Below are 26,640 nucleotides of genomic sequence, written 5' to 3'. Positions count from 1 at the left end.
TCTTCCTTGTCCCTCCCTGTCAGCCCTTGTCAAGAGAGGGACGCCTCGGTTCTGGTCCTCTTGACAGGTAATCTCAACAGTAACAATTACAGCCATTACTGGTGTCATAAACAAGTGGGCGACCCCAAGCCAGGGCAATAACAAAGGCTTTATAATTCAGCATGCAAGGCCATATAAATACATGCCAACAGGTAACAAGTAATCTCACAGAGAGGACAAGCCTTGGGCTGAATCAGAGTGTGTGCAAAGGGTGATGGTGCAGGAAAAATCTGCAGAGACAAACACATCTGAATATAATCACATGAAGGCATTAACTGTGTGACTGTATTTGATTGGGTGCGAGTCACCTTAGTGTTTAACTGTTGCAGTCTGCAGAGAAATATTTTAGTCAGGCTGTTGATGAGGGCATTAGAAAATGTCATTGATTTGTTGCATGATATTGATTAAACAATAGAGGAAATGCTTAACTGTAAATCTTTCATTATCAGAGACAGAGATGACGAGCAGAAGCATCAAATCATCCTGTCTTGAATATTGACAGAGGAGCAAGATTATAATTTAAAAATGAAAAGGGGAAAAAATCATTTATCATTTATGAAACACATTTGAAAAGGAACATATAAGCAAAGTGATGTACATGAAGGTTTTACTAAATGGTGGGTATTCAAAATGATATTTGTATGTTTCTGTTATTTTTCTACCAATTTGACTGAATTCAAGTTTTGTTTTAAACCAAACATGTGTATCATATTAAGGGAATAATGTATCAAACTATTCTTGCCCAGTCGCGTTTATCTCACAGTCTGAAGTTTGGGCCACATTGCTTCCTCTCTTCAGCAAAGCAAACAAGGCGGTGTGGCCTGGAGCGCTAAAATAATTTGAGACTCCCTAATGAGGAGAGCTGAGCAGCAATTAACACGTGTCAAAGTCGACATCATCAGGTGCCACTCTCATTTTCTCCCCAAGACTCAATGGATTTTTTTCTTTTCTCCTCTCCGCCCGTTTCCTCTTGTTTATTCCCTCCCGGTGGAAGCTGAGGTTCCCATTCCTGACGCGGCTGCTGGACGGCGGTGCGTTTAATGATCTCTAGTTAACGCCACTGAAATTATTATTCAGACGTGTCGCCTCGTCCTTTATTCGTTTTCTTTCTTTCCTTCGCTTTATTTTTAATTTAAGCGGCAGTCAGATGAGACAGGCCAGTTAACGGTGCATAAATCCTGCACGAGCGATGCTGCGAGGGGGGAGAGGAGAGCGCGCGCTGCGGAGGGAACGATGATGCTGATGTTAATTCTGAACATTGCTTTTCCCCTAAACGCTGCGAAATAATCAAATCATCGCATTGAGTAAAAAAAAAAAAAACTGCAGTACTGATAAAAAAAAAAATCAGGACAAGTATAACGGATTTTATTTAAATTTGAGCAACAAGAGTAATATTTGTTGTCTTCAACACAATTAAAAAAAAATGTCGTAATTAACACATGTATGGTTCAAGTAAGAAAAAAGGCCCAATGATGAATAGCATTATAAAACGCTTAAAGCTAATAAAAAATTATGGGATTTGAGGAGTTTAATTTTACAAAGTAATTGCACAGGCTTAAATAAATTTTCGTTTTTCTACTAAAAATAAAAAGATTTATTTACAAAAATACTTTCCTTTGATAAAATAGAGAAGTAGCCTAATGAATAAAAGGGCGTTTCAAGACCCTCTATTTATAATAATAATAATAATAATAATAATAATAATAATAATAATGAAAACATTTATTTCAGAGTATTGTAGTAAACAGGAAAGAAAAAGACAATGCTGTAAGCACACTTGGTTTTATTATAATGAATAAATATAATATTTTTTGAAATTAAAAAAAACATAACAATGTTAAGCAAAGCCTAAAATTGATAAGTCAAAAAGAAAAAAAATACAAATGCATTTCACTGCTCATTTCAAAATCATGTTTTTTTAATATTATTTTACACTCATCTTTTCCTCTAACACCCACTAAGCTATTATTACTTAACCATACTGTAATTTTTGATTGAAATGTCAAATAAAAAGTCAGAAATACTTCTGCCAAATCATGAAATGAACCACAATTTCCTTCAGAACTCCAGGCCACAATACAAAAAATCCATCTGAGCTGAGTTCTGTATTTGTTTTTTTAAAAAAGTTATAATTTACAGCAATTAAAAGCCATGCTGCAAACACAAATGTGTCAAATCTCATAATTTATCCAACAAACATCTGTGTTAGCACACACACAAAAAAACAGAAAACTACCCAACATTTGCAGACAACACATCAACAATGCCATGTGGCTTCAAACAAACTTATCTTCAGCTCATTTCACTGTTCAACCCTTTTTATACCCCTTAAGTGCAGCATATAAAAAGAAAGAGAAGAGGAAAAGGAGGAGGAGGTGTTTTGTTGTCATTCTTCTGACCTGAGCCGCTCATCTTCCTCAGAGCTCAGCAGGAGCTCGGCCGGCGTTCGCCTCGCCTACCCAGGCTCCTTTTGGTGTGTGCATATCATTTGCATATATTTCAAGGCCTCACTCCCAATAAAGGCTTGTCTCGCAAATTCCCTCCCAGAATCCTGCTGGTCCCTTGCTGACATGAATCCCATACCTGTGGTGGTGGCAGTGGCCGTTGATGATGGCGTGCTGTTGTCCAAAGGCAACAAGACGAGGGGGAGAATATTGGGGGGAGGAAAGGCGAAGAGTGGGCAACAGTTGCTGTGCAGAGAAAACAAAAGAGAAAGCAAAGCAGAGGGAGAAAAAACTGCAGTCAAGAGAGAGGGAGAGGGAGAGGGAGGATAAATGAGCCCTCTGTGTGTGTGGTGGAGCTCTCTCTCCTTCTCCCCCACTCTGTGTGTGTGTGTGTGTCTCCCTTCCTGACTCTTGAACCAGGCTCCATTTTGTGTTAAGCAGCTCCCTCTCATGACAGATCTGTGCTGGGGTCAGGGGTTAAAGTTGAGGACAGGGTCAGCTGTAACACAACATGCAAGGGAACTCTGCAAACTCTGCCCCTCCTCTGTCTGGATTTATCTTCCATCACTGTGTCCCCCTCTGCCAAAAAGTTGCTTCAAAGCTCTGTGCTTATGAACTATTGCATCTTTAAAGTACGCGGATAAGCTTATTGTCAACAAATCCCATGAAAAGACCAAAAGCAACAGTACATTACAAGGCATTAAGGCTAAAAAAGGACAACATTGGTCGGGCAAGTTGCTTCAGGTACGACAGAGAAGTCTGCTTTGATTAATTGATCCACCAGACACCAAACTACAACAAAGTATGTCTAAGGTGTGGATGGTTATTAGAGCAACAATCACTTCTAGGATGGCAAAGAAAACTCTAGAAATGTAGTTATGGAAGAAGATGTTCTTGCTAATATCTTACAGAACTCGAAATGATGTAGTGTGTGGTGTAAAAAGTTGAATGTTCCTTTTTTCCCTGATGGGGGAACTTACATTTGTTTGTCTGAGCTTTCTGCTCCAACACTGTCACTTAAGTGAATTTTGTACGGCAAGCTACCTGGGATCTGAGTATTACAAATAAAAAGAATCCAAACCTGATACTACAGTCCAAAAATAGGCTTGGCCTTGTTCCTGGCTTAAAATCCTGACAGGTTTTTTTTTTCTTCTTTTTTCGTGACATATTTAAGATGTAATTAAATAATCTGAACAGAATAAACTCACAGACTTGAGTTTATGCAGTGTGCTTCTCAATGAAATGACAAATTATTCTGTTACATGTTGTTTCAAAGACTTCTTTTTTTAAATCAACTGTATTTTCTAAACACAAATAAGGCTTAGTATTGCATTTGTTATGGGTTATTTTTAACAGTTGATGAATACACATTTGTTACATTTTTACAGCGGCAGGATTGTGGTCATAGCACCGGATCAAACTGGACAACACTGCACTCATGGTATCATGAAGGAAACTGAAAGAGGGCTCACTTCTTCAATTCCATAGGATTTGGTTTGAGTTTCATGGCAACAAGTGTGAAATGTGTTTATAAAACTTTGGCCATACACCCATAGGGGAAAAATGGAATCAAAAACTTTAATTCCAAAAAAGTCTGGTCTGCAACCATAAAAAAAAGAACAAAAAACATTGGAGGAGCACTTTCTGGAGGTAAATGTATGAAACAAAAAAGGAATTTACAGACATTCTGCATGTATGTATTGCTAGCACAGGCGTCCACTCTCACACTCACATGTAAAATGATTCAAATAAAACACAGTACAAACACACGGACAAACCACATCACTCAAACACGCACCGCCGAAACACAAGAGGAGGAAGAAAAACAAAGAGAGAGCGAGAAAGGGAAAAAATGATGAAGTCGGACTTGAACATCAAACAATAAACAGTCCATTAAGTTTGTGGGTGGAGGGGAAGGGGAAGGTAGGGAGGCAGATATTGGGGAGAAGGGGGTGGAGGAATGATGAGAGTTTATTTAAAGCATGGTGACCCCGTGGCCGAAGGCTGCCTTAGTGCAGGGATGAATAAAACTTTAATGGCTCATAAAACACAGCGACCCCTTCTCTGAGCCTCGCTACACAGTTTATTCCAGCCTGGGCTGGCCAATCAGGCTGCTTGGATATCCAAACACAGCACACAGACTCAAAACTGAACCAATCTTCAGATACCACTGTAAAGACGCCAGAAATTTATGTTGAGAATCTCTGAACCACTCTTTTGCTGTCAAATATTCAGGGAAGACGCAAATTAAGAAAGTTTCCAAAAAGGGAGGCGGATGGAAGGACAGAGAGATACAGATCACAGATGTGCTTTCTGTGCCAGTGGAGTTTAACACAGACATGTTAATCACACCAGAAACAACCCCCCTCCAGCACACACACACCCCTACACACCCCTTTTAGCACACAGCTGAAAAAGTACAAACTATCACCAGTGGTTTAATCAAACCCATGTGAACTGTACTTTTTGCCAGGCACCATTTGCCTTTCTGGAAATGAGCCTGTGACAATCTGAAGCTGCAGTGTCAATCCACAGCGCTGTCACCTCAGGGTGCTGGGATCTGTAAACAAGCAGCTGCCACCTTGTTTAACACTCAGCCATTTTCTAACCCAACACTTCACTCAATGTGTGATGTTTTTTTTCGGGACTCATTATGTTGATGTGTTCAAGTGTTGTTATTTTTATTTTATATAACCACTTTTTTCTCTCAAGATTGGCTCCCAGTGTTGTCCCAGAATACTTACTAAGATGGAGATCCATCTCCTAATTTTGGATTGAGCATCCAAAGAGTGCAGATTTCAGCTTTATGGTCATCACTTCCCAATTAAGGAATTGCCAACATTTGCTGCTTTTGTATGTGTTGTTTAAACTTGCTGTCTTTATATGGTAAATGGGAGGAAAAGGTCAGCTGAATCAGCCGTAAGAAACAGTAATGAAACAAGAGAATGCAAAAGAAGAGGTATTAATCACAGTCAAAAAAAAAAGTGGGATATGCTCCTACTTTGGCAACAAAGTATGTAATATGTGTATGAGTGTGCACGCTTTAGTCCATGACCTTCCCTCCCCTCCTTGTTGAGCCCTGTGGGTGTCATTCTCAGGTCATGGGACTGTAAATATACACAGTTAGACCCCAGAGTCATAAATCAGAGTGAGCAGCCTGAACTCCTACACAGACAGATAACATAAGGCAGACATAACACGCCTGACGGAATAAATAATAAGAGTAGCATACATACATTCATAGTTTACACTAAGACAGTAATACAGATCATGTTTACAGTGTTACTGCTACTGCATACACAGTATAAGAGTAAGAAAGTACAACAAACACTGTTACTGTGTCTGCAACATGTTCCACACTCTAAGCACTCACTGCTTTTTTTTACGAATACGCACTGCATCGTTTTAAAGGCTAACAAACACAGTTGAAACCACGGAGAGCTTGTAGATGGACCTTAAGTGTTACTGGTGTTACCAAAGGGACCTCCGTAATATTCTTATTGAAAAAGCTTCTTTATAGAAGTTCAAACTAAAGCCATTCGCTTTTGCTAACAGAACTCACATCAAGCAAACCTGCATATTCAAAAAGACTGGCCTACAGCTGGACTGCAGCTGCTCTGAGTTACAGTAGCTCCTTGGCGGTTCTGTTTTCTTAATACAAATATTTATCAGAAATGGAGATTTTTTTTTTTTGCAAAGTGTGCTTGCAGTTTAAGATCTCTTGTTATAACTGTTACATTATCATTTCTTCTTCTTCTTTTTTTTCATTCACTGGTGCCCATTTGAAATTTTAACTTAGAATTATTCTAATCATCATTCATCATGAAGTGAATACAATCTCTTAAAGTGCAACAAGTTACCTGTCATCAAATCCAGGTGTCAAGAAATTTAAATAAAAATACTAAATTTAAACAAAGCTTCAAAATCAGCGAAGACATCTATACAATCCTAAAGAATGTAGGCAATACATTTAGGCAACAAACTTTTCTTTTTTAGACTTTTTATGAAATCATCTTTATCAACAGAATTCTCACTTTTTTCCCAGGGATATTAAAGCAGCTTTGAAATTATTTAAAAAATGTTTATTGCAGTAACTCAGAAAAAAATTGCAATATGTATATAAATAAATTATATATATATATATATATATATATATATATATATATATATATATATATATATATATATATATATATATATATATATATATATATATATATAGTCAGTTAGTCACAAATGTAGACAAAATGGGGGGGGGGGGGGGGGGGGGAGTGGTATTTATTTCACTAACAAAAGAATAGTAAGAAGGAAATATTGTCTCTTATGATCCCATGTTAAGAACCTGTAATAAGTTACTGTTTAAATTTTTATTTTTTTGTTGACATAAGTTTGAGTTCCATTTCATACCCAAATGATGGAATTGTAAACTGAACATAATTGTTTATTTATTAACTAATTTATTTATTTATTTAATTCCTGAAAAATCTGGAGCTTTTTTTCTCTTATTGCAAAAACAGCATCTCAGAGTTTTTGGTTTTCCAAAGCTAGGAGAAAGTTTGACACACCTGACACACCATACTTCTCCTGTATCCCCTTACACATCCAGAGCTCAGTCAAGCATGCGCTCATATTATTAATGAAGAAAAAATAATTTTGAATTCCTAAATGGAGAGAAAGTGCCTGAACTTTTTTTCCCCCACTCTGTTTAAATATCTAACTTTCCCTCATGTCTTTAGTCTCACCTGAAACTGTGTGCAGCACCTTGTGGGGCTGCTCCTCTGTCCTGGCCTGCTACCTGCTTTAACAAGTGAAACTTCTGAAAAATAGCCTGTGCACCATAACTTTTTTCACCTGTAAAAGATGTCAAACAAATTTCAATGGTCAGTTATAATGTGCTATTGCTGGTACATTAATGTCAACTCCTGTCCGGAAAATCAGCTAAAGACTCGTGTCATCCAGCTTTCATTGATAATGACGGGGTTCCATTGACCTCACCAGCTCTAGTCACCACATGCTGGAGTTCCCATTACTAAATTACAGAAAATAATGTCATCCATTATGTCATTTTTAATGGCTGCTGTAGATCAAAGGTGTGAAAGTGGAACACAATATGAATGTATTTTAAATTCAACATTTGGCAGCAGTTGAGACAAAATATCTCAAGAACTAAATCTAAACTTTACATCATCCTCTGATATCTCGGGCCCATTAACTGCATCACATTTACATCATTCCATCTGTGATCTCTGAGGCGCTTAATGTTTTTGCAGGCATTAACGTGTCATCAAAGTGTACGAAATCCTAGAGGGTTTGAGCCCCCCGGATCTCTGGAGGGTCGGCGGACACACAGTCTACAATTATCTCTCTGTTATGTCAAGTGTGCTTGAGCCAAAAATTGCTCGCCTTGGATTGTTCAGAGCTATCGGGTTGCCGTGTGAAAACACAAGGACGATGACATCATCGTGTCACTTAGCGCTCTTGCTACCTCACACCCACACACACAACTCAAATCTCTTAAGCATGTGCAGCCTACACAGACTGTTTGTCTGCTTGTCTTTGTATGTTTCTGGAAGGGATGGAACTGAAATGTAATTGCCCCTTGGGGATAGATCAAGTAGTCAGAAATCTGAAATCTCTCTTATGTCTTTCATTAAACTGACCATTGGGGGTCTGGGAAATGCAGTTTCCTATGAATGTTTCACTTTAAAGAAGCAACAATGATCAAGTTCTCTTCAGAATTCTATTTCACACTTTGAGTTTCCAAATTAAACCAGGCATAGATTTATCAGTGTTTTAATCACTTTGCTTTGCCACATGATAGAAATCAACCTGTTGTATATTTCTGTCAAATGTAGAAAAAAAATCTGTCTTCTGAGAAGATAACTGAGCAGTAAAATGTCACCTTCTCAGTGCAGCCATAGCTTGTGATGATTTAAGGATCTTCAAAGCCTCCAAAGCCAATCTACTGTGTATTCAACCTTTATTCAACCAAAATGATCTCATTGGATCAGAGATTTCTTTTTTAAAGGGTAGCTGGCAAAGAATGCCAGAAACACAAAGTTCCAGAAAAAAACAACAATCGACTCTTATCTTAAATACGAAGAAAAAAAAAAGTAAACACAACCAGTTAAGTATAGGAAACCATGATTCAGATGACTTCACTTTGCTCTAAAGCAGCGGCATTGCCAGAAATTAATCTGCCACAGGACCTGAATAAAAGTGGATAGGCCACACAGTTCATTTCAGAAACAGTGCAATAGCATGCAGTGTTACAGTAGGCCTATTGAAGGCCCCCTTCATGTCCTCACCCCCAACGGGATATGTATGGTGGCTACATGGCTGAAACAAAGACAACCCGACTGATCCAGTTACAAATTTATTAACAAAAAAAAGCAGCATGATTGGCGGGGTCTAGGCAAGAAGTGGGCAGGCCATTGCCCATCCAGGCCTGCCCATAAAGACATTTGTAGCAACTAAGTTTTACAACTAAGCAACCAAGAAATTTTTTGGTTGTTAGAAAATGTATAAAGCTAAAAAGCTACCAACTTTGGGAACACCAAACGGTATAATGCTTATTGAACAAACATTATAAATTCCATTTTTGGGATTAAACGAGAGAAACAGTCTCTTTATTCGACCACAATTGCTTCGCAAATAAGATCATACCAATGCCACAACTGATGCACACTCAGGGAAAAAATAAATTCAAGTTGATGCCCAGCAGGGAAACTAAAGCAATAAAAACTTAAATCCTAACTATTGTATGTATATTGGTATGAATATTCATAAACTGAACAGCTTCTTATTTTTACTGAGTGGTATAATGAGAAGACTGCAAGTCATTGAAATAGAGGAAACAATCTCAACAGACCATTAGTGGACAAAGGAATGCATCTTCACATAAAGTTAAAGTTGTAAATGTTGCAACATAAAAAATAAAAAAAAAAACCTTTATACAAGTTTCTCTTCACACTAGAGTCAGGGAACTAAATAAAAAAGCATCCTGGAGTAACAGAACTGAGTTTATTCCGGAAATTCTTTATGGATTAAACACACAACAAAAAGATTAGGAGGTAAAATCACTTCACCTAACATCCTGAATTCAAAACTATGGTTGACAAACAGAAGATATTATCCCACTGATAAAAACTGTGATGTTTTTAACACAAAACAGCTTACCTGTTTTTCACTTGTCTGTCTACTGTTAAGAGTGTCAGTATACTTGTGAGTTTACAAATCACTGGTGCAGTTAACAAGGATCTGATGAAACAAACAGGTGAAAACAAAAAGGAGTTAACAGAGGTGAGAATGAGGTACGAAAACCTGATTGTACATTTGAAAGCAAGAGTAGTATTCTATTTATGTCATTTAGCTTTGTAACGAGTGTGATCACAGCACTATCAGTGTCCATAAAGCATAAAAGCAACCAAATTGAAATCTATGATCTCTCATTTTGCTGTGTGTGATGGGTAAATCACAAAAAAGAAATACACAGTGGTTTGGATGTTCCCATAAATTGGGCTTCCAGCCACAGAAGTTCAATTCTAGGAGTCCCAATAAATTCAAAATAAGCCTGACATGACCTTGTGTAAAACTAAAGAGGAAGCTAAACCAATGTTGTATCAAACCATAATTCATAATATCACAGAGCTCATTATTCATCTGAACTCCATCTTAGCACTGACAGTTTCCCTGCTCTTTAACTGCCACCATCAACCACAGTGTCATAAAACACACTTTCAGGGCACACACACACACACACACACACACACACACACTCATGCAGTAATAAATTACTGCGCAAATGCAAATATCACATCAAACTATACAGCCTGAACTTTTTCCACGACCACTGGAGATGTGTTGTGTCAGTGCTGCAGAGAAGGGATAGACAAGCAAGGGTCTCTCTTTAAACATGACGCCAGCCTGCACGTCCATCAACAGTCCTCTCTGTGAAATGTATGATAAACATTAAAATGTGGTGAAAGGACCCCAGTGTGGCTCACTGGTGTAAGAGTAAGCTATAAAGTTAGTCCATCACAAACCAGGTTTCATGACTAGCTTAAGGTTATATTCTGGTTTTAATATGAGAAATAAATACAAATCTTGATAATTTGGTGAAACACAACTTTCAATTTGAGAAGATGTGCTGAATTAACTCTGTACAAAGCCATTTAACACTGGTTACATTCTTGTTATATTGGTTATATTTTTTATAAGGACTATAAAGACTGTTCTTAACCTTCCCATAGCAACAAATCACTTGTGTGCCTGGGCGTATGGCATTAGATTTGAAGCAAGAAGTCATTGAGGCTGAGGCTCGAAAAAAAAAAAAAAGTACAAAAGAAAACCTCATAAGTAAAATGAGTGTCAACAAGTTTAGTCAAAACAATGACTTGCACAAAGTAGATATAAATAAAGTCAAAACAGATATTCTATTGTCTTTTACTGCTTACCCTGTTCAGTGCTATAAATGGATTCTGCATGGTTATGAGATAAAGACAGGTGATGCATCTTACATGGAAATATATTAGTATTGATTTAAACTGAGGATTGGTCTTTACTTATGTATTAATTCATTGATTTTTGGAGGACATTTGATTTTAACATATAGAACCTGAGAGTAGTGTGAGACATAAAAAGCAGTGTAAAAGTGATTTGAGTGGTTGAACCAGAAAAGTCTATTTACATAGAAAGGACTGTTTCTTTAACCTCCTAACAAACACTCGCTGACATAAGCAACACTACATTTTCATTTGGACATACATGTTCTGTATTATGCAATTTTAAAATGACAGTATTTAATTGTAATTAAGTGCTCCATGCTGACCAAGGGGAACTTAGTATAAAACACACCCTCTGACTGTTGGCCATCGTCTCACAGCGCTCACAGAGCACGCTCAGTTGTGGTCACTGGTCTGCTCATGTCTCTTTGTCACATTGTGGTTCAGCAACCTGAGACTCTGAATGTGATCTTTAACTGACTCGCACACTTTCACACACACGCTCCTTGTCTTTGTGTTGGCTATGATAAAAAGGGCTGGGAGGTGGGGAGGGGACTATTGGAGTGTGTCAGCTCCTAGAGTAGGCTTACTGTGCTGGGAGATGCACTGGCCCATTACACATGACCTCTGACCCCTGCAGGCACCCTGAGGTGAAATGATGCAGGCCTGGTTTTACTCAGCTGGAACAGGGGAGAGGAGGGGAGGGAAAGGGTGATTGTGTGTGCATTTTTAAGCAGTTGCATATATATGCATATGCATTTGCTTGAGTTCATATGTACACCAATGGCTGAACTGTTTTCACTCATCTCATTCTTCATACAGCACACACACCAGCAGCATGTAGACTTCAGGCATTTGTCCTGTGGCCGTATGCAGATAAGACGGGTGTCACATCTACATGTATGAATTTTAAATAAAGCTACCTCCTGCAATAACATGCAAGTAAGTCTGAAGAGCAGCATCCTGCAGAAGAGAATCCTAGTGTTACATGGAGGTCTCTGTTTACTTGTCTATATGTCTTTTTTAATATTTTGTGACTTTAATTTTATTTTTTATTATATATTTTTATTTTTTTATCAAATGACACATCTTTTTCTGTTTTTTCAAGTGCCAGCTGTTAAATGCTCATTTATATTTTAAAGGTCTAAGTTAGCGTTATGACTTGATAGTTTTCAGAATCTGCACATTAAGATCCTTCCCTGTGTGCATTTGAGCCTCAGAGTAAAAACAGGGTGTCCGCAGGTTCTTAAAAGTAATAAAAGTTAATAAATGAATTTCGGGAAAAATTAAAGCCCTCAAAAAGTATTAAAAAGTCTTAATTGTGGTTTTATGAGGTATTAAATTTTATAGGTATTTAAGCTTTTGACTCCAAAAATATTGTGACTGTCCCCTGATTGGGATGTTAAACATTCGGCCGATAAAGTATAAAATAGAGTAGAATAGAATAGAATAGAATAGAATAGAATAGAATTAATTTATTGATCCCAAACTGGGAAATTGTTGTGTTAACAGTAGAAATTGACGGAGTCAGTAGAAAAATACAAAAATACAAAAATAAAATATATAAATATATACATAAAGACTCTAGTCAGACGTTCAGTTCTAACTAGCTCTAAGTTCAGTTAATAAGATATAACAATAAAGATTGTGAGAGGTATATACACCAGCTAAAAATTAAATTCTTTCAAGCTTTATTCCTTCTTAATTTCTGTAAAAATGCAAACTACAACTGTTAGAGATGGGTTGCCAACAACAACTCAAAGTCCCGATAAAGTCTTAAAACTTTTTGAAAGTTTTTTAAAAAGTCTTAAAAAGGTATTGAAATCAACCTCAGGATTTTAGCATATACCCTGAAAAAGAAAAGTTTATCATTAACAGTGCTTAGGTGAAGGTTAGAACTTTGAACAAATACAACAAACAAAAAAATGCCATTCTGCACTTGATTTTAAAGATTGATAAGGTAAGAAGATATGAACTCATTAGCTAAACAAAACACTAATAAATGCCCCCCACCCCCTCCACTGCAGTGTCACACACACACAGACAGACACAATGCTAAATATTAAGGATCTTTAATTAGTGACGAGTGTCTCAGTCCTGTGGGTGCATATGCCAGTCACCCACAGGACTGATGAGTCTGTCTGCATTAGCATGACCCCCTCCCTCCCTCACTGTCCATTCCACTGCACAACACACACCCACTGAAGCATGTGCACCCTGCTAATTATAGCTTAATTTATGGGTGTGTGTGTGTGTGTGCGCGGGGGGGGGGGGGGGGGGGGGGGTAATCAAAGGTACAGGACTTGATGGTTGACACTAACAGTCTGCAAAGAAAATAAAAAAGTCTGCCATGTGCAGATTTTCTCAATTCATTAGTCAGTTCTTGGAAACAATTCAAGACAGAGGATTATGAAGAAATCAGTGAGATGTCCATAATTCAATTAATTGTATTTAACTTATAACTTTATAAGGGTTACTTCCTTTTCTTTTGGATCTTTTATATTTTAGTCATTTTTGATTTATCTTTATATCCTATTGGCTCCTTTTAAACGCATTAGTCAATTTTTAACAACTTTATTCAATATATATTAACAGATTTGTGCTCTACATAAAATACTGTGTACTTTAAATACTTGGGTATCATAACTGTAATCTTTTTTGCTTTAATTTTTATAATAAAATCATTATGCTCCCTACTCTGGAAGTAATATATCATTTCACGTTATATTTAAATAATTTAGATTAAAGTATTCAGATATTTTTGATGAGAACTCTCAGAAAAGAATCCCCCTCCAAAATCAAAAAATATAATTTAAATACTCTCAGTTAAGTCTTCTGATCACTGTTATAATCCCAAAGTCAAAGCTGTAATCAGAAAAGTTTTCTGGCCAACTGGATGCAAATTTATGAGTAACTTCTTGGATGATTCATATCAAGTAATCACAAAGAATGAAAAAGCTACTTCATTTTACAGATTCTGAAAAATTAACTCACAAGCCCTCATTACTTGCTAACACACATGTAAACATGCATGCTCATTGATAACTCTACACACTCATCATATCACTGCTGAAGGTTGCATGTTGCAGACAAAAGACAGACTAAGCGTTGACATTTATATGTAAATATGGAGCAGAGTGAGCTCACGCCAACAGACACCAACACCCTCCTTTGTTCTTCTCCAGTCAGATACGTTCACTCAGAAACAATGAGGAGGGGAATGGGGGAGTAAAAGAGGGAGGGTCAGGAGAGCATGTGACCAATGCCAAGCCACCCTCCTGCCCATGAAGGGGTCACACAGGGAAGGTCAGAAGACAGCGAACAGGGTGAAAGGTCAGCAACACAGCTAGAATAAGTTTCTGTGGATCTGTTTCCCACCAGTGTGTGGGTTTTATTTCTAAGTGCCTCGGTTAGAGATCCCATTAGTGCTCCATTAAACAAAATGCCAATAAAATTACCAACAATCAAAACTAAATTAAATAGTACCAGCCCAGCCAAACTCTTAAATGTGTGTACAAAGGGAATTACGCTCTCAGGAAATTCTGTGAGGAAATGGAGAGAGGATAACAGTTTTGAAAGTTAATGCAAAAAACAAAACCCTTTCAGTCCGATTCAATTGGTGTAGAGATCAGTTTAAGTGAGCAAGAACTTTTCTCACACGGTGCAAACGGCCACGTTACAGCACGATTATGAAAGTCATTAGGAGCGGCTCTAAACATCTCTAAGCAATTTAGAAAATACTCAAGGACACATGAGGTAATAGCTTCAGGGTGCCAACTGCCTTCAACATGACAGCCACGATTAAAAAGATTTCCACATACCGCACGTCCATGCACACACACTGAAAATATACACTTCCTGCACATGTACACATATAGATTCATGCAAATAAACACACATGTGCATATGACACATGTATATACACACAACTTCCAACTTCTCTCACATCACAGTTCTGATCTGACCTCTCTCTTTCTACACACACACACACACACACACACAGCTTACTCCTCTCACACACCCACACAGTCGTTTTAACCAGCATAAACAAGAATGACAAGTTGAGATTAATGAAGGGCCCAGCAGTGACAGACCAATTTAATTGTCAGCCATGATGGCGGTGAACTCCACCAGTGTATTTATACAAGGTTACCGCGGTGCCTTAAAATGTTGCTAATTGATCATGACCAATAAGTAATTAGAAAAACTGATCGTGTGTCCTTCCTGCACACGTGGCAAAGGCACACATACACTGTCACGGGTACTGAGGAGGGGTGAGCAAGCCTGAGGAATAATGAGAAAGAAAGAGATGTGACATTTTGTGCCCAGACACGTGGAGGTAGAAATGCCTTTTTCAGTGATTGAACTGGCAACAGTGGCTGATTTGATGCAGTTATATTATGTTTCTGGATTTTTCTCATCTTAATGGAAAATAAGCGACAGGACTTCTACATATTTTTAAGACCTGAAGTTATATTTCATGTCAGTGTCTGAGTCAAATATGGAAATCTGAAAAGTATGCATAGCCAGTGTCTAAAATGGTCGGTGAAGATAATTGGGGGGCTGAAAACATGCCTGAGCACTGGTATCATCTATATGGCAAACACTGGTCTGTGCAAAACCTTTTGGCAACTAACTCATTTGATCTGATCCTTTCCCAACACCCTACATGTCCAAATCAGAAGTTCAAACAACACAGCTATGTCACGTACTTGATTCTGATTGGTTGATACCTTAAAGCAGCAGTCTGTTATTTCTCAATAGCGCACAGTTGTTACTGATGCAGTTCTTATAACAGGCTCCAGTGGACTAAGTATAAACATATCAATCCACCAAACAAAGTCTCGTTATATGGTATTTTTGTTCAAAGAGGTAAAAAAAAAAAAAAAAAAAGGAAAGAGACAGAAATGGTGGAAAAGGCAGAAGAGGCTAAAAAAAACCCTAAAATGTCCCTTACTTATCAAATTGCAGTTTCACAACAATCGCGCAAAGAGCATGATTATAACCCATTTCAAGCCCTAATTAGAGCTTTGATGGTCATAATTCCTTTTTTTCCAACCACATATTCAACTTCAGCATCTCCTTCATGTAAAAAAAAATCGCTTTCATCCGCCATCTTACCTCTCACTTGTTCATATCCCAGCCCGCTTCCCAGGAGGTTTTTCTTGGTTATTTTAACCACTGAGAGCTGACTGTGGCCTTGGCTCCCTGGCTTGACTCCACGACCTCCGCCGGCAGCCGTGGGCCTGGCTCACTGGGAAGGAATGTGTGAGAGAAAGACAGTGTAAATAAATACTGTAAAGGCTCAAACTGTAACACTGCAGCGGAGGAGACGAGGTACTTTAAAAAAAAAAGAAAGAAAGAAAGAAAGTGATCTTGGCTGCTGAGAGAAATCTGAAAACCATTTAGGCCACCTGTTTTATATGTTAAATGAATGTTACACTCAATGTGCACCTGATATAAATGTTTGAAATGGCATCACTCTCTTTTTGTTCATTTAATCATTGGAAAAATGTGAGTAAACTGTCCAGCATTAGACGTTCATTCATAAATGTACTCCTGCACATGTGTGCATACCATTTAAAGAAAGTAATACCAAACACATGCTGGTTATAAGAGTCTGTCAAACTGATTGTCAATCGAAGAATATTCAGTTTCCTAATAAGAAAACCTTCCTGACCTGGAACATTACACATACAAACAGTCACATATGGGCCTTTCTGACACAGTGTGGGACTTTTTCTTAGAGTGCAGCAGGCGTCAACTCTGGAGCTAAATAAGGAAGTTGTTTGTGCATTTGTTTTTCTCACTTCCCACACACCAGAAGAAGTGAGGAGGTCACACAGATCAGACCGAAAATAAATTAAAAAAAAAAAAAAAAGAGGAAAGGCTGAATTTAAAACAACAATCTGTTGTGTGAACTAACATCTAAGAGTGAGGACAAAGACAAGCAGGGAAAGCAGACAGACATTCATTTTAACCTCACCTCTCTCCCTTGCCCACAAACTGTCTTTTTTATGACAGTTTTAAGTTTAGGGCAGAATTAGTTCAGATTCCCATCACTGACAAAAAAAAAATATCCCACAGTTTAAAGAAACACTAACAGCTCTCATCCTTTAATCTACTATGGTGACGTTTAACAGCATTGAGGTCAACAAGGAACAAATGGTTTGAATTTTTTTTTCAAATTAAACAATCCAAGTCTGACAAGTCACTTTTCCAAAAGTTCTCAAGGTATTCATCCCATAGACTGTATAAAACATGGACGTAGTCTCACCGCCATCACCCGTCTGTTTCTGAAACGGAAAATGAAGCACATTGGCAATCGTGGCCATATTGGTAGTGTCAAGGGCTTCACGTACAGCCATAGGGCGCCTGTTGGTCACGTGACCCTCAGCTGTTCCTCTTCTTGGGGGAGCTCGCGATCTTAATATCCTCTGAACAGACGAGTTAGAAAAAAATTCACCCCCCATACAGTGGGTGCTGGTAGTAAAATTAGCGACTCAGACAGGAGACGTTTTTGAACCAGGCTGTAAATTGGTTAATTTCTGCTTCGAGAATGGATTTTTTTGGCTTGGTGTTTATGTGACTTCTGGTACTTCCAGAGCCAGCCTCTAGCAAACACACGAGAAACAGCAGATTTCAGCACTTCAACATTGTCTCATATTCTTAAACTGGAGGTTGCCGCTTGATTCATCTCCACATTTAATGATTAAGCATGGGATATTCCAAGAAACATACCAAGTGATGTAAGTAAAAAAGCAACTGTTTTGTCTTTTGTTGTCTTAATGTTGAAGCAACCTTTATCCAAGATGAACTAAGTTTTCTCTCATCAGAAAAAGGAGAACCATTCAATGCATTGGCAAAGTAAGTTAGTGTGTCGCACATTTCAGCAGAAAGGGAGATTGAAAGTGCTAAAGATAAGGCATTAAAGCATCATGAGGGGGGACATTTACAAATTATTTACTTTTTTTTTTATTATTATTTATTTATTTTTTTACCGGTGTGTGGGATCTTTAATGTTCCCTCTCATCATCTTCTTCCGACCCCAGTGAGGCTAAAAAAACCCCAATGAGAATGTGTAATTCCAGCATGTTGTTATCTTAAGGTAAAGAGTTAAAGCCTAAAGATGCAAACACTGGAGCAGTTTGTGATCTCAGTCCTAAATAAAACATCAGTGCACTCTGAAAACATAAAAAGTATACCTTGAGCTTCATTACTAAACAGATCAAGAGGGTGTTGAAAGATCTTTGTGCCCCTGGATTACTGCAGATTTCACTGCTAATGGACTACACTGTCATCAGAGGGCACACTGTAAAGTTGCTTAGTCACTGATTGTGTAAAAAGTGCCACAAAAATAGGAATGTATGGAAACTTGAAATGGACGTGACAGATAAAATGCCTGTACCTAATGTCCATATCAAGCCATAAATGCTGCTGCAGGCATATACATTAAGTTCAGAGGGAACTCATCCAAAAGGAGTCTTGTGTTTCTCACTGTTTAAAATATAAATGACCTCCTTTAGTGTAAATCACACTCACTCTGCACGCAGCATGATGTCAGCAACACACTTAAACTTTTGTAGCCAAACCTTGTGTTTTGTTTGAATTTTACACATATCGGTGTTCTGTGGAGCTGTCACTGAGTTTATATTAAGGAAAGAGAGAAGGTGTGATGTGTCCTAGAGAAGATCACATATGGGTGAAATAATATCTAGACTTTAGTGTAGCACCTTTTGGGGGAGTCAGAAAGGATACGGGGTCAAATACAGGACAAGCATTCAAATGTTGATCTTCAGCATAAGCTCACATAAAACGTCCTCTGAGCAGTTGGAGCAGAAGTGAGTACAGTGATTTGAGCCAAATGACTGCACCGAGATACATAATGATGTATGGTTGTTCCCCTTTAAGTGAAGTGTGTTGGATTCCTCATGAGGCTTTATGGCTGTAAGGACGAGGGTTCATCCATCTGACAGCCATCAGATCCTGCTGCAACCAGTTCTTTATGTGCTCTTAGCGGGGTGCAAAGGCCTGAAAAGACTCAGATAAGTCCACGGAATAAGAGCACCTTGATTTTTTTTTTTTGGCTTTTGTCAGGTTATTTTTCCAAATGTGTATGAATGTTTAATGATTTTGTATTCAGTTTCTTCAAAAGGAAGACATTCTATGATTTTTAACATATTTTTCAGTTATGAAACATCTTCAACACTTCAAATAGCCAGATCAGATCACTTTGTTCACTTCTATAAAATCTTTACTACACTTTAAGAGCCTGTGGGCCAGGTGCTACGTTTCACTGAAGTGTTCTGGTGTGTGTTTGTAAATATTTGTAGTCCTGGTAGCATTTACCAATCATATTTTGGCAGGCTTTGGCAGGAAAAACATACTGAATGGTGAGCAAATCTGCCTGTAGTTGTAATCTGATAAGGGTTTATTCACCAATACAAACAGATATCTAAAGCTAAAAGCAGCTAACACCAGCCTAATGCTGTCGTAATAGCTCTATTCAAGATATCTTTTCATTATGAGAATAATTTCTACAAATCTGAATTGCAATGTTAATATTTAAGAAATATTAAAACCCTCTAACTGGGAGTTTATCATAAGAAAGTTTCCTTCTCTGCCTTATCCTGTTTAACTGAGTTAAGCCAGAGTGAAGCCTTACTATTAACAGTGAAACTAAGACTCACTGGTAATAGATGAATAGATTCTACTCTAAGGAAAGTAAAAGACCAAGAATGAATAGTCTGACAGGATTTTAGATGATACAGAATAGGACAAAAAAAACCACAAAGACAAAAAACAAAACCTTGCAACTCAGTCCTCCTTGTCGAAGACACACATGAGGTGTGGTTGCACCTTAGCATTTCATACATGCTGATTAATTAAACTGGTCACACATTCATCTCCCAGCAGCTGATACACATCACCTTATTGTATCACTCTGTTTGCCGGTAGTTTGCGTGTAAACCTCTGTGACATCTCTGACATCCCAGCAGCGAAAGCACAACGCTAACATTTGTATGCATCGCTAAAAACATGATCAAGTTTTCCCAAGTTGTCTCAGAGCCCTGCTATTAGCATAAAGGCTAATGATAGCTAGGGGGCTGGGTGTGTGTACGCCTGTGCAGTGGGGGTAAAAGGTGTTCCCCTTTCACTTGCTGAGCTGATACAAACCTCTGCAGACACTTATGGCTAGGGAGGGAGGGTGCGACCTCACCCCTGACTTAGGATTCAGCACCTGTCACACACATTAACACTGGCATGTGCAAACACACTGAGACATGCATGTAAAAATGGGTTTTAATCTACACACAAAACCGAACAAACACATCCACCACAACCCTGTCTGCCACCTCCCGCTCTCCTGTCGTCTGCCGGCTGGCGAGCACAGTAGGCAGCATCAGATAAGAGGGTACACAGACTCTGTTTCAAAGAGAAGGTGTGTAACAACAGAAGAAATCAGGGAGCTGATTAAAGCCGAGTTGAGTAAATAAATCATTAGGACATCTATAATGAGAGAGCCAGGGAATTAGTGCATGTCTTAGTGCAAGTTTAAGTAGAGGGATGTACAGTCACAAGAGCTGCGGACAAATCCTTAAAAGACTTTACACACACACTGGGAGAGAGTGTAAATGATAGGCATGGAGGAAAATTTGTAAAAAGAAAAAAAAGGTATGATTTATCCATCAGACATAATAGTGACTATTATTCAAGGTAAATGGAGAAAACCATGATTTAAAAACCTGCGTGAACACAAGAGAGTTAAGAATGAGTCAAAGCTTTGCATAAATGAGGGCTACATGAATGGTCCATGAAGCATATCCAGACAGTAAGAAGCTGCCCAGGATCACATCCATTAATGCTGCTAATAACATAGCAACATTCTGGGGAAACATTTTTATACATTTTCCGATGTTATCTGTTTCACATTGTTGCTCGTTGCTGTTAGTGTTTCCTCTCGTGTTGCCAGTAATAATCAGTTGCATCACCTGCCAAGGAAAAGTAACGGAGACCGAGAGGTGAAAAGTGAAAAAGATAGATGAGCCAAAAGCAATTCAGTCTCTCAGCTCTTTTGATGGTCCAAAATAAGCACTTGACCAAAGCTAACATCATAGACTGGAGCTATATTTATGGTGCAGATAAAATATTTATGCAGTGACTCATAAAATCTGGTCCTGGAAAACAGCTGCGAGAGTATTAGACACTGCAAGATTTTTGGCGATTCATCATTCAGTTTCTTTTGCAGGATATGCTATTACGCACAGTTTGCTATTTTGGTATGCAGAATAAAAAATGACAAAAAATACTGTCAAAAGAGAAAAAACAGCAATATCCTTGTGTTTTTAGTTCAGTAAGTTATGATTTTCCATCACCCTGTCTGTATAAATACTTCTCAACAAAATCTCTTAGTTCACACATCACTTCACTGGGTTGATTTGTGTTTTTATTGTGTTTGTTAAGCTTTTGAAGTTATTGGAGAAAGGGGTCTTAAATATTTAGTATTTACTAGTGCTGTCAGGCAATTAAAAAAATTAATCTTATTAATTACAGGATTTATAATTAATTAATCTAATTAATCGCATTTTAATCTCATATCTGCTTAAGGTCCCAAAATAAAGAATTTGAATTCCAGGACATTAAAATTACATTAAAAGACATTAAACACATTTAAAAATAAGGTGGGAATATATACAACACATTTTTAGGTACCCTGAGGCATAAGGAACAAATGAAAAAGTGTTATGGTTCTATCTTTACAAAATCTACACAGTCCTGCACCTAAGATAAGCTGATTTGATTTTTAGGACGTTTTTTGCTTCTGTTTACATTTTTACTCAATGTTGACTCAATTTTCACTGCAATATGAACTTCTATACTTCTATGAGGTCAGGAGATCCCGGGCTAAAGGCTAAAACTGTGAGTAACTATGTACAAAACACTTAATTCAAGTCTTGGATCAAAGAAAAGTGAAGTATTTTCAGTTTTACATGCTCTGAACACACAAACTGTTGCTCATTGGTGCAGAGCAGCCCCAAGCTGAAACATGACACCAGGAAGATGGAAGGAAATTTTCAAAGAATTCTTTAGATTTAAATACAGGATATATATTGATCATTCAGAGTTTGTTTAACGCAGTAAAAAGTGTAGAATTATCTGTTTTTTACAGAATTGAGCTAGAGCAAACGGTTGATTTTCTGTAGATTTTCAAAAAGGACGTGTGAATAAACAAGATGTGGACGGCAGTCCGCTTAACAGCGCTCTCTCTTCCCCGGTTCAAAGCATGTTGCTGACCTCAGGTGTGATACATTCAGGGACCGTCGGAAATTTGAAAATCTGACAAGAACACCACTTTTTCCAAGTAGGACAAACAGTTTGTAAATGCTAGACATTTGAAAATAAGTGCGTCTTTGAACGCCTCGCGGGTTTGGGATCCAGATTAATCTGCGTTAATTTTTATGAAGCGTTAATTTGCGGTGTAATTAATTAATCTACTTAACACGTTAAAATGACAGCCCTAGTGTTTACATTAAAAATAAAAGATAAAAAAAATAAAAAGACAAAAAAAAATGGAGCATGCAAGACAAAAGAAGCCAAGAGTAAAAATATAACCCCCACACCCACCCAAAACAAAAAAGAAAAAGAAAAATTTGCACAAAGTGGGAGTTGTTAAAAATGTAAACAGGAAATAGATTCTGCAAAAGTTTAAATGAACAATACTGTGTTTCAGCGTGGTTGAAAGCAAGAGCATGACAAACAGTTTTACTGTTTTCCCTGGCTTCCTAAACTTCACTGATCTTTAATCAATAATGGATTGTGGCGCTATCGGCTACAATGAGGCGGCTCAACCCAGGTATCGCAGCCTAAACACCAGCCTTGATGTAAGGATGAGTTATGTGTTTTCCAGTCTATTGTTTCATGATTCTAGATGAAAAGCAGCTAATTAGAGATAAATAAATCATGGCAGGCTATCAGTGGCTGTGAGGCAGGTGTTTGGTGTCTGATGGTAGATCCAAGATACAACAAGGTCCGGATTAAAGTTAATAATGGAAAGCTTTGGGTTCAAGGGCTCATGGTACACAACAGATATCCAGCTACATTACCAACAACAAGTCTTTGGTGGGGAATGCCAGCGTGAAAGTGCTCAACAAATCTACCTGTGGAGATTTTTTTTTTCATTACCAATTAAATTTCTTTTAGTTTTTTAAGTTTCTGCTTCTAAAACAATAATAACAATAAAACAGAGTTCACAATTTCATGTAGATAATTTCAAGTTAGGTTTGTGGAGTTAACTTCAGCTGCGCTGAACTTGCTCCCAGACGTTTAATCAAACCTCTGTAACTGACTTTATCTGCTGTAAATGAGAAAAACTAAGGCCAATTTCACAGTCAGACATGCATTTTTGTCCATGCACTTTTGACCTCTTTAATGAGTATTTAGACAGTATCTAATCCCACATTGGCTACAGACAGGTACCATCAATTAGCATCCATAGAAGACCAAATCATGTTGCTGGAAAGTGTTAGATAGTATCTATTCCATGAAAAGTGAGCTGAGCAAGAAGTAAAATATATTATTTATTTCTTTTATACTGGTATGATACGAAGTCTGCCAATGAGGCATCTTTGAGGAGCATCTTTGCAAAGAACCCTTAGATTTCTGTTTCTGATTTCTGCAAAGATTCAGAGACAGACCACTAACAAGTGCTCTCACTACTTTCAAATGCAGCACAAAATGTGACAAAACAGCATGAAGATCCAGAGGAGCTGAGGGGTTGTAGAAATGAAAGAAGAATCAGGTCATGTTTGATATCATGCACAATATATACAGAGGAACAGGGGACAAAAAACAGCATTAATGCAACCATTAAGAGACTCTTTTCCCAGTCTGATTCATTAAACATCTCCAGATCTCACACTCAGAGTGAACCCCCTCTCGAGATGAAATTCTAATGTGATATTAAGAGAAGTAGAACAATGGCAGCTTATTACCACAGGGCCGTGTACTCTGTGTGTAAACACTTTATAAGATGCAAACTCTGACTAGCACAGCTCTCAAGAGTGCATCACTTCTTCGGATGTGTGTAAGCACAGCTTGTAAGTTTGTTTGTAAGAGCTGAGGCTGTAACTGCAGCCTCAGTCTGGAGTAGGGATCAGTTCTCAAAGAGCTCTCACGCTACACTAAGCAGAGACAGAGAGGAGAGAGCATCCAGCAGGCTACACACTTCACCTCAGCTGACTTCGAATGGCTGTAAACTGAATTTATATTCCACATTTTTGAGCTTTTAACATAGGTGAAGCAGTTCAAGCAGCACATACTGCCGTAAAATGGTTGTATTTTTCAAGTTTCCTCGTGTAGAGCCTCTATAAATTACTATGTGCGTCTCAAATTAATCTGAACTCACACAACGCAGTGTGAACCACGATTTCCCAACCTCTCATCACCTTTTGAGTGAAAAGTTTATCACCTTGGAAACACTTCCACTAACAACACTTTGACTATTCTTACTATATGCAAACCCAACTGAAAAGACTATCAAATAAAAAAACAACAACAAACTCCACAATACACAACATGTTGTTTATGCATTTGAACTAGAATACAGATCTTATTCAGTGACACCTTGGGTGAGCCTTTTCAGTTCAGGTTCAATCAACCCCCCAAACATCTGTTGTTATTGTGGTGCAGAGAGGTTCGGTGCAATGAGATGTCAGCCAAAGTGAGAACACCTAAATTTAAAAGTTGAAGCTGCACTGATCAGTGCTAACACTGGCTCACACATTCAACTAAAAAATCAGCTGACTTGGACACATTTAACAACAGTTTGACCTGTTGTTTTGGCTTTATGACACACATCTGTTGGAATAAGGAATCTTTAAGACATTAAAGGGACACTGGGGCTCCAAGCACTTCAGCAATGGCTGCCAAAGAGCTACAGTAACTCCTTTTTGCAACCCTGATGTAACCACAATTGAGTCTGACAGCAGCCATGAAGGCAAATAATACATTTTTGCCTTCTGCTGGGCAAATAATAAGTTAATTTTTAGTTTCTGAGAAATATTTTGCCATAACATGGGCCCTATTGTGTGATTTTGCCAAATTAGCCTGTTTGGGATCTTTGTTTGCCAACTGCCCCAACAGTCCTGCTACCTCATAATGAGGTCTTCTGGACAAACAGCCTTTCTCCTCTGATATTGTCTTTGTTCTTACTCTCACTATGTCTTTGTTATTTTCTAACCCATCTCCTGTTTTCAGATCAGGAAGCTACAAACTCCTTAATACCAGTTTCAGACCACGTGACAGTCACTCGTTTACACGGTGGTTCTGCAACTTGTTTCTGTAACACCTCACCTTCTTTTTTAAATGAAAAGCTGAGACATAGGTACAAGGATCTCCAGACCAGATACTACAGTGTGTCCTCGTACTCTGTCTGTCTGCGTGTTGGAGGTTGCTAGTGGGATCAATGACCATCTCCAAGTGTGATACTGACAGCCAAATGTCAGCCAGCTCCACTGCAAGCCCTTCTACCACTGCTTAATTTATTACGTTTAGATTAAATCCGCTGAAATTCAATATTTTAATTGAATGTTTAGAGCCTGAGTGTTCAGTGATAAATTTCCATTGGCTCCCTGAGCTCCACTATCATGTTCCTCGGCCTAATTACATTTGCATAAATGATGTTCTTCATTATTATCTTGGGTGAGGTAGGCACTAGAGGGGTGAAGGAAAGAGCTGAGCAGTGTGAGGGGGCAAGGGCACGCAGGAAGGACAGCTACATCAATGATCAGTTTTTTTCTTCTACTTCTTGTGATGACCCACAAAAGTGCTGAGGATACACGTCTCAAGTGAGGAGAGAGTGAGAGCAAGAGGTTTTCAGGGCTTTGGCTATATCAAGTCTCAGACGAAGAACAACCCCTGACTGTAATGACTTAACAGCAACAGTTCATCCCAGAACAATAGAGCCTGTTGAAGCAAATCAGTCTGTGACCTATTGCCTGAGATCAATGAAAAAAAAAATCATCTCATCTTGATAATGTCAGGCCAATCCATTGTGAAGACAATACAGTTTATTATGTGTTGACCTTTACCTGTTGTTCATTTGTCATCATTAAACACAGTAGAGCTCAAGCAGTGCTGAATATTTGTATGTAAAGGGTAAGTCAAAAAGTTGCACAACTTAATCTTTCATTATTCAGTTGGTTTGATATCAACATTTAGTTTAAAAAACTTGCTTGGTAGTGCAACAGCACATTAAAATTACAGCAAATTATGGCTCTGTAAAAGTTTTTTTCATTTTATAGCCTCTAAATGTTTCATATTAAATCCTGAAAATCCACTTTAGTCAAATCTTTTTCTTAAAATTGCACCAAACAATCACACTACTAGCTAACTCAGAATTAGCAGCTAGCCCAGCTGGTAAAAGCTATCAGTGATTCAGAATTTAAAGAACCAGAGTACATGAAGCCCAAAAGTTGCAAAAGGTGGATAAACACAGTACTTACTTTTGTGAGGTGGGGAGCAACACAAATCCTGCTAATTGCTAACATTTCTCCATGTATGCTCGTCTTTAACTTGATAAATGCTTGTTAGCACATGGACCTCTCAGGGTCTTTGCTGTTTGACTGTTGGCTTGAAGATACTGAACTGTGCAA

The 26,640-nt window shown here is 38.1% G+C and overlaps 1 long non-coding RNA gene across 1 annotated transcript; it reads right to left on the bottom strand.

The window, feature by feature from the left end:
- Positions 1 to 1,988: 1,988 nt before the first annotated feature.
- Positions 1,989 to 26,627, bottom strand: LOC141794953 (uncharacterized). The gene is made up of 3 exons (XR_012598569.1): positions 26,491 to 26,627; positions 16,109 to 16,241; positions 1,989 to 2,729 (listed from the first exon to the last, which is right to left on the bottom strand). It is a non-coding gene; the product is annotated as an uncharacterized LOC141794953 (long non-coding RNA).
- Between the last annotated feature and the right edge of the window lie 13 nt (positions 26,628 to 26,640).

This window comes from Halichoeres trimaculatus, unplaced genomic scaffold (genome assembly GCF_033239565.1).
Source record: "Halichoeres trimaculatus isolate MK-OKI-2021-1 unplaced genomic scaffold, fHalTri1.1 fHalTri1_scaffold_8, whole genome shotgun sequence".
NCBI classification, from domain to species: domain Eukaryota; kingdom Metazoa; phylum Chordata; class Actinopteri; order Labriformes; family Labridae; genus Halichoeres; species Halichoeres trimaculatus.
Note: the sequence above shows the minus strand (reverse complement) of the source record. Positions and strands in the feature narration are given on the sequence as shown.